We start from the raw sequence: 9,967 nt of genomic DNA on the forward strand, positions 1-9,967 counted from the left end.
CTTTATGTCACTGTGCTCCCTAATTGATCAGAAAAGCCAACAGATCACCATTTAAGCCCTACAGAAATGCTAGCACCGCAGCTGCTGAATGTGTTCTGTGCCTGTAGCTGTGTTAGACCTGCTTACTATCTAGTCCAGTCCTCGTTCCAACCCTTGCCAGCTCCACTCTAGCCCTAATCTCTGCCTACCTCTGGTCTCCTGCATCCTGGCTCTGTCTACTGGCTTGGCGCCTGAATATGACTCTGGCTTTGCCTGTCAGTTCTGTTCTGGCCACTGATTCCTGGCTCCAACCGTTGTCTCCTGACTATGCCTCTGGATCTGCCCTCTGATTCTGCTCTGACCACTGGGCCAGACTCCTGCTCCAATCACTAGGTCACACTGACTACACTTCAGTGTGTGACCCCACCTCTGAGGTATTGAGAACCCTCAGCTTCTACCAAAATCAAATAATCAGTGGAAATTCAGAACACTCAGCACCTTGCAGTGTGTGCCAGCAACTCACAGGATTAGGCCCCTTGTTGGACAATCCTTTCCTAAGAGATTTCACACACACTCTTATTTTTCCTTGAGGTTGGAGATGACATCAGAACAGCCTTCCTAATTGTGGTTTGGATGCAGTCAAGATGTACATAAAAAGTCTGTGTATGGCTTTTATGTTTAACATTTTGAACTTCATTAAAATAGGATGTCAATGGAGTTACATCAAGGATGAATTTGACTTGTTAATTTAAAACACAATAAATTCTCAAAGCATTGAGACTTGGTAACCCTACAAAAGTTCATTATTTTAATCAGAATAAATTGCTAAATGTAGTGCCAAAAACTGAATAAAAAAGGCCTCTAATTTTTGTCTGTTTACCACAATAATACATACAAATGAGATAGGCACTCATCAACCAGATTGGTACGCACAAATACAGGTTTCTCAACATATAAAATTGCTGGCTCACTACATGTAAAATCTGGGCTGAAGACCTTTTGAGATGTCATGGTACTAGAGATAGGCCTGAACCAAAACAGATGCAGATTCCAGGACTGTACTGAGAACCAAAACCTCAGTCCAGAAGAGCATTTAAGCACAATTTTAACTTGCAACATTACTTCAATGGAACTTAAGCATATATTTAAGTGCTTTGCTGAACTGGGACCCAAGTTTGTAATCTGATCCTATCTTAAATGGGTCACACGCAAACACTGAATACAAACACCCTGAACTTCAGGAAAGTTCAGATTCCGATTCCAAATCCCTAAGCCAAAGAGTATTCAGGTCTAGGGTTTTGGTTCTGTCCATTAAAGAAATATGGATCCTGACCCAGAGTTTAAATATATTAGGTGTAGTCTTAGACTCATCTATAGGTGATATACAATGTTCTATGTCTAAAGAATCATCAAGGTGATAGTTCTTTATATAGTTAATTGCTATTTGTCTAAATGTTAGGATTGCATTGTTTAAAGGACTAATGTCATATTCTGTAATAACTATGCAAATTTAGCTTCCCAAGTCAAGAAAAAGATACATTAAATTTAGTACAGATTATAGTTCTCAGTAAATTAAATCACTTAAAATGTATTTGAAGCAAAGAGAAAAGTACAACGTAATTTTTTACATTGAAGAATATCACTCTTCATTTGGAATTTTTGTTTTCACATTCCTTGCCCAGTAGACCGCATAAAAATAGAATTATGATCTATATTCAGTATAGATTATAGCACACATGTCAAAAGATCTTATTTCAGGACAGAATGGTTCATTCCAATTTTTATTTCTCTGCCTATTGCTAGTGGTGGCATCACATTAAAGAATCACATCATTTGACATGGTCAGTATGAGGCTCCGGTAGAAGAGACTGCAAGTTAGTTATTAAAGCAAGATAGAAATGTGCTATCAAAATAACTTTGAGACCAAATTATAGTAGGTACCTGGAGAGGCCCAAATGGGAGAGCACATTTATTATCTTTTATTGGACCAGATCCTAGCCCTTGGCTGTATCCATTTTACACTATTCTGGTGGTGCAAAGCAAATGGAAAGCTGCCTTAACAGGGTAATTGGGATTTCTTTAACATATGTGAATCCTGGAGTAGCATAATGTTTGAGTAGACTGCTTCCTCCACCTAGGTATAAAGCAGGCTCGGGACATGGGCATGGCCATGAGAGTGTGCTCTAAGTTACTTAGGTTGTTCTAAATTACACTGGAACTAGAGCTGGTAGAAACATGCCTGTTATTTTTCATGGACAGCTTTGGACGCTATTCACTTCTTTCCAAAACTTTCCTATGAAAATTTAAAAATGAATGTTTTTTAATTTTCAGTCAATCAGTGTTATCTACCTAATGTTTTTCATCATTTTAGTACTTCCATTGGTAATTCTGAGGTTGCTAGTAATGCTTTTCACAGTTAACCTGAATATATGTGTGTGTGTGTGTGTGAGAGAGAGAGAGAGAGACAGACAGAGACAGAGACAGAGAGAAATTCTATTTATAAAGATGAAAAAGTAAGTTCCTACTAATATTCACAGTTTGATACAAGTATTACTTTTCTCACAAGCCTCTGGGGGGAAAAACACAATGCAGGCTTTCCAGAAATAGATCTGAGATTCACAAGGCAATTGCAAAGATGTACAGATAATGCTAGACTGTTAAGCTCTAAATCAGTTTTAAGTGCATCACAATTAAATAAGCCATCAAAACTGGCATGTCATGGATCCAATAGCCCTTCAGGAAAATTAGGGCCTAACTGGTCCCTCATGAGCCTGTGCACTACACCTGGAAGATACTCCAGGTGGTGCCCTTTAGCTAATTAGTAATGGAGCAGCTGAGCTAGAAAGAAGCTGCTAAAACAGTATAAAGAAAAGTTATTGAGAAAGAAAGGGAATTCTCTCTGGAGAAGCCCTGTGGTGGTTGTAAGCTGGAGCCACTCACATGAGTGAAATATGCCTCTGTGGGAACAAGCCCTGAATAAGAGCTTAGATGTGAGCTTGAGAGCTACTAAGAAGGTTGTCCATATTCCTGGGGAAGGGAGACAGTGGGAACTCCTATCAATCAACTCTAGGAAGAGAGATGTGGTTTGCCTCTAGACCAGCAAGGCCTACAGTTTGAGCTTGTCTCCTAGAAGGGAGAAGGAAGACCCATAGGGAGCAAAGCATGCTTCTGCATGGGGGAAACCCTGAGTTAGGGTCTATAATGGCTAGAAGAAACCCAACAAGCATAGGTCAGGCTCCTGTGGTGGAAGTTTTGAGGCAGGACTTCTAACTGAGAATAGGAAAATCCTGAAGATAAACTGTCAGAGATTCTGGCAACCAGAGGAAGTGGGTGAAAGCTGCTAGGTAGAAAGAAATGTAAGGCCTGGTCTACACTACGGGTTTATACCAAATTTAGGAGCCTTAAACCAAATTAACCCTGCACCCATCCACACAATGAAGCCCTTTATATCGATATAAAGGGCTCTTAATATCGATATCTCTACTTCTCCCCGATGAGGGGAGTAGCGCTCAAATCGGTATTGCCATTTCGGAATAGGGTTAGTGTGACCGCAATTCGATGGTATTGGCCTCCGGGAGCTCTCCCATAGTGCACCATTGTGACCGCTTTGGACAGCAATCTGGAGTCGGATGCACTGGCCAGGTAGACAGGAAAAGCCCCACAAACTTTTGAACTTCATTTCCTGTTTGCCCAGCATGGAGTGCTGATCAGCACGGACTGTACGGGAGATACTTGATCTGATCGTTTTATGGGGAGACAAATCTGTTCTATCAGAGCTCCATTCCAGAAGATGAAATTCCGAAGCATTTGAAAAAATCTCCAGACAGAGGCTACAGCAGGGACTCAACACAGTGCTGCGTGACAAGCATAATGGAAAGGCAAAGAATCAAATGGACGCTCATGGAGGGAGGGAGGGGGGACTGAGGACTCCAGCTATCCCACAGTCCCCACAGTATCCTAAAAGCATTTGCATTCTTGGCTGAGCTCCCAATGCCTGAAGGGTTAAAAACATCGTCCCGGGTGGTTCAGGGTATATCTTGTCAATTTATTCTCTCACCAGGAAAAGTGGGATGAACAAACGATTAATGCCGAAGCGTCCTGAAAATCGCATGATTGCCATCATTTTCGCGTATGGGGAAATAGGAGTCACGATCAGTGGACTGAAACGGGAAAATGATCGCTTGCCCTGCAGGGCAGTCTATGACCGGAAAGATGCAGACTCTGAAGTCAGGTGAAGGGTACTGGGATAGGGAGCGGTTTGGTGGAGGAGTCAACAGTAACATGACAGGATGTATTAAGTGGCTATCCAAAGGGATGGGTTCCAACAGAGAGGATGGGACCTGCGAAATTAGGTGGCTCAAGGACGGGATCATGGAGCCAAGGGACCGAGTTTAGAAAGGGACGTTTCAAGAATGACGCAGAGGTCTACAGAATCATCAGGAAGACTGGGAATCTGTAAATACACATCGGGAACGTTATTTAATAAGTACAGGCAAGCTTACTAACAGATCCAGAAAAGGTTACGGAGTGAATCAGAGAGAAGGAAGGCATGATCTGCAGTAAAGGGGACCAACCTGGACTGGTAGAACGGTTGTGAAAGGGGATAAGGGGTGGAAACTTCCGTATGCCACACGCTAACGTTTTCCCGGCCGACGGAACCTCAGCAATGGTAGTACGAACTGCAGAGATGAAAGCCCCGTACAACCAAGGAAAGGGAGAGAAAGATCATTGATAGTTAACAACACTTCACGCCGTGGGAGTGAGTGGTAGTAAGGGGCTAAAATTTCCTGAGGTTCCCAGTATCCCGTTTGTTGTGGGAAAGTAAGGCTGGGGCTGACTGGCCGTGCTGGCAGGGGTCTAACTGGCTGTTCACAAGAGTTGCCAGGCGGTTTGGACACTCATCTTCAATTGTCCCGGCTGTTTTACCAGTATTACAAACATCTCCATAACCCGAAATCCAGTTCTTTGTGTCCTCCCACGAGCACAGTCATTCCCCGTGTGCCGCCTCCCCGTCCCGTATTGTGTTGCCCTGCCCTGAATCATCTGTATTTGCAACCGGCATTTTGCTGAGTCTGATTTTTTGTTTTTGTGTCCCTTTCCCTTTAAAGTACGTTGGCAGTGCTCTGGCCTATGTTTGCAATTTGTCCATTGGTTTCGGTCCTCATCCAACACTTATTCGTTTGAGATTGCCAATAGCAGGGAGGAGGCCATTAACAAACGCACTAGCCAGGCGCCCTGTCCATTTGTATCTGTTGCGTTGGTATACGAAGTTGCAGAAATGTCAGTTAGCCGGTGCGATAGTCACCCGGGTTTCTTTCTCCTGTCGTGCGTTACAGGCATTATTGGCTGTCCAGTTGGTTTTAGGAATCCATACCCGAGGGATGGTTCAAATAGATTTTTAGCTCATTCCTTACACTTTTTCTGGGTAATCAGCATCAGGCACAGTGTCTGGAAAGTAGAGAGGCGATCAGCAGCGAGCCAATTTGCTGCTGTGAGCATTTTCATGCTCACTAGGGGCTGTTACAAGTAGCTTGCACAGACTGCAGGAGGTCTGCTTCAGAGGTTCATAGGTATCACACACTAACAAAAATTCCTCTGCAAATTTGGTAGGATTTTCTCGGGGCTTTGGAAAGCCTTTACATTGAATGGGGCAGCTAGTGGAGTCGCGGCTATAGCTCACCAAGTGGGACTCCCTGGCTCAGTAATGCGGATTCGGAGGGGGCCTGAATATTTAGGCACCAAGCGCGAGCTCTTACGATCAGGTTTGTTCAGAGAATGGCCCGGAGTAGGATGGTCCGGACAGGTTTGACTGGAGATTTCTGGACTTGTTCCTGAGTGGTATTGCTGACAGTTGTTCTGTGCTGTGGGCGGGGATGGCCTCTATTGATTCGACGCAAGGCTGCCAGCGATTAACGCGTCTTCTCATCCTCATCCCGAAATCTAGCAAGGGGTTTCTTCATCTCTTTTCCCACCCGAGACAGGAGTATGAAGGGGGTTTGCTTGGAGAACAGGTACAGGGAGCGCTCGGTCTAGTGGTGGGAGAGGGGTTTCCAATAAAGCTTATTATATCATTTGAATATTTGAGAGAGGCGAGTTTTGATTCTGTCCATCTATGATTTGCTCTTCCCCACAATTGCATGAACAATCGACCTCTCCTTTTGCAATTTTGTTTTTAGAATGGCCGAGTTTGTCTTTTAACATCTACTCGATCTTGTCCAGATTCTAACAGTGCAACTGAGTTTTGGATCTCCTGGAGTTAGTCTAGACCATTTTTCAGAAACTGGCAAGATTTCAAGCCCTTCTAAAATACATAAAATGGGCCGGTGGTTCCTTTAGGAACTGCCCGGCTTAGACGTCTGGTACCCATACAGGAGGATTTCACAACCAACACACAAGAAGGAAAATTAGGTTTGTCAGCGATGCCCGTGCCACACACAAAAAGGAGCCCACAGCTACTGCCTCAATCGCCCTTGCTTTCACACCAAGGGTTTACTCAAGGTGTGGTGCGGCTGCGATTGTGCATATTCACTCATTCAGACCGGGGATGGGAACCTTGGTCGGACGAATCTCCGGAGGAGATGGCAACCCAGACTCAAAAACTCCACAGGGAGGACGGATATGACGCAAAGAGACAGGACAGTCCTCAGTCGACAAAACACAGAAATAATTACCCTGACCAGATTCCTGATGTCAGATCGGGATCCCTACAGAACAGAGTGGGAACCAACAGGTTCATGGGTAGATCGACCTGTGGCTGTGCAGCTTTCGTTCTAGGGGAGGACCGCTTGGCCAAGTGCCCAGGTGCCGGCTACCACGGTCGTCCTACAAAACAGTAGGAATCACACAGCCCAGTGAAGACGTTGCCATTCTCGGTGGAACCTCCAAAGTGTCAAAGTTAGATTCAGGACTCACAATTTGTCAGACCACTCTGTTTATTAGCGCAGCGCTCCGCCAATAACATTCAGAATATGTGAGTGCCATGCAAGGCCTCAACAGTCTTATTTATACAGCTAAAAGAGCAGGAGTTAGACAAAAGAACAAAGAAGTGAAAAGACAGGAAAAACAACCAGTGACACAGCATGCATATCCTACTTCCTTACTGATTGGTATCGATCTAAGGCTAATACTTTCCCAACTGCCCTTAAACGGTGCAATTGTTCTATACTAATGTCTGTGTTCCTGGCACCTGGATAGCAACATTCCTGAAACTTTCCTTAAAGGTGCAGACAACATTTCTTTAATTCTTTCTATTCTTACAATATAATTCATTCTACTTTCACACAGGCTACACTGGCAGATCTGCACACGGCAGTTATTTTGCCACAAACAGCTGTTAAGTATTTATAGTCTTCCCTAGCAGCTGCCTGCTTAACAAAAGTACATATACTTCATGGACCAGATCCTCCAATGGTGTATGTGGGTACAGCTCCCGTAGCTTTATTTCAGTTTTCTACTTGGAGTTATTGACTGTGGTGCAATAGGGAATGGAAGGTACTAAATGACATTCCAATATCCACACTTTCATTCTACAATATACAATGTGTACGTAGTTTAAATAAAACATGGCTAGTGAGAGAAGATTTAATTAAAAAAACCCTAGACAAACCTGCAAAATAATTGCTGTAGATATCATCACAAATTTTGAATCAATTTTTTGATGGGAGGAAAAAACTAGGGATTTGCTGGAAACTTACCTTAATACCCTTTACAATCCATTTTTGGATAAAAGAACCAGAGACTATCCCACCAATGATAGGAGAGACAAATATATAAACCATGGGTTGGGTTAAGATTTCTCTACCAATAATAGTATCTATTGATACTGGAGTCATGCGTAAAACATAAATGCTTACAAAATGTTCATAATTTTCTTCTGGTATTAACAGTAATGCAAACTTTCAGGCTCACTTGCAAAGGAAGTATGTTTAATGTTTTCAATATAGTAACTATTTACTTGCCTAGCAAAAGCTAAAGAAAATTTTTTCTTTCTTATGACCTATTTTTCGTAGGATAAAGAGATGGTGCAGTTAATCCTTTTTGTATGTGTTGAATTTGTTTTGTAGTATTAGTATGTCTGCTTTTGAACTGAATGTGATTCGAAGTCCATCTCCATATCAAAAGGGTGGGGGGAGCATGCAGTAACTAAGGCCCCAACATTATGAGTTTGAAAATTTTCCAGGCACCAAAGCTGTTTAGAAAAGAGGACTGAGGGAAAAAAACTCCAAGTCTAACAGCAAGATTTCTTTAGATAGGCTGTGGACACCCTAAGTTTCCTCATACATTCTCAAGTATATACTGTTGGTGCAGCCAAAAACTTCCCTTTTTCTCTGTCTATGAATATATGAATTTTTAAAAAAATGATATGCAATTGTTATGATGTGCCAGGTATAGTAGTGAAAAATGGAGAACTAGATGGAATCTGACAGTGATTAAATTAAGTTATATGTATAAAAGGGAAGTCAACTAAAGTGATACAACTTTGCAAAAAATATTGGTAAACTTTAATGATTGTGTTTCTCTCATGGGCAATCCTATAAGAAAGAAAGGGGCTGTGTTCATATTGATTTCCTTTAGTTTAGTGACAAAATGAAGAACTAAGCATCAGTAACCTTGATTGCAAATATTTGCCCTGGCCCCCTACATTGCAAAATAGCACATCCAGACCCTGCTGCCTGCAATTGAAATGGAAAGGACAGCTCAGTGCATGGGGTTCCCCAATACTCCGCACTGCAAAATAGCAATGCCAGACCCTGAGGAAGGATGGAGGATGCCTTTCAGTTGCTCCCTGACTCCAGTTCCCCACTCCCCCTGCAAAAAAAACCCCTCTCTTCAAGACTCTTCCCACCATACTCCCCTCCACACATGCTCTCCATACAGGCGCTGTCAGACATGGCAAGTGGATAGGTCTGTGTGCGCTGGAGCTGTGCGGAAGGGCGAGTGTTGGGAGGGGAGTGGAAATATGCAATTTAGGGGGGCAATACCCCTCCATGGCTCAGCAATCTCTGCCACTGGATGTGACGTCACAACATCACAAATGTAGCTTTTATGTGGAGGCTATGTCGCTGTTACCGAGTGGACAATTCACGGTAGGGAAAGTGTTCCTAGGGGAAATGTTGCTTGTAAGTGGTGGTTGCTCTTACAAGGTGTCGCTGAAAGTAAGCATCTACTATAGTCTGTTTACAAGGACACTTGATCAGAGTGGAATAATCAAAAATGTAAATAAATAATAATGCAGACTCAGTCACACATACTGAGGTCCCAACATTATTGTTAAAACAAGGAGAATAAAAATGGAAGACTTTTACAGCTGTTCTGGCCTCTTGAAGCTGTTCTTGAAGTGACTTGGCATTACATATGGACAGTTTATAACTGACCAAAGATCTGGTCATAAGTAACACATGGACTTTCTCTTATGTGATGACCCAAATCAGTAAATTCCCCCAGGGCCTTCTGATTCCAATTCCACTGATCAGGACACAGCAACATCCCCTTATCAGGCCCGAAAGAAGCCCACAGAGGGCTCCTATAGGCTCTGCCATGGCATCCTTTGGACAAATTCATGGGGCACAGAGAAAAATCAAGAGTTTAATAAATAGAATTCTCTATCAAACGCTAACCTACAGGTTGTTAATAGTAGAAAAGTGGAACATATGCCCTGTGGGTTTCCTTTGAAGGCTGAGATTCAGATTCTGCCTCCAAAAGAGAGTGTTAAAAGTTGCAAAACAATAATGGAGAAAGCACTACTCTGTGAAGGTGCAGCCCTGGAGAACACACCCTTCTGGCCCTGCACTTGCATTGCCTACAGCTCTCTCTCTGTTCTCTGTCACTGACTCCAACCCAAGTATATCAAACAGATATCCCCTTTTTCTGGGGTCTGATTTATTAACACTTTTTACAATGTGCAGTGCTGGCTCTAGGCATCAGCGTTCCAAGCATGTGCTTGGGGCAGCACTTCTCAAGGGGTGGCATTCCGGCCCTTTGGGGATGG

This window comes from Chelonoidis abingdonii, chromosome 1 (assembly GCF_003597395.2).
Source record: "Chelonoidis abingdonii isolate Lonesome George chromosome 1, CheloAbing_2.0, whole genome shotgun sequence".
NCBI lineage: Eukaryota > Metazoa > Chordata > Testudines > Testudinidae > Chelonoidis > Chelonoidis abingdonii.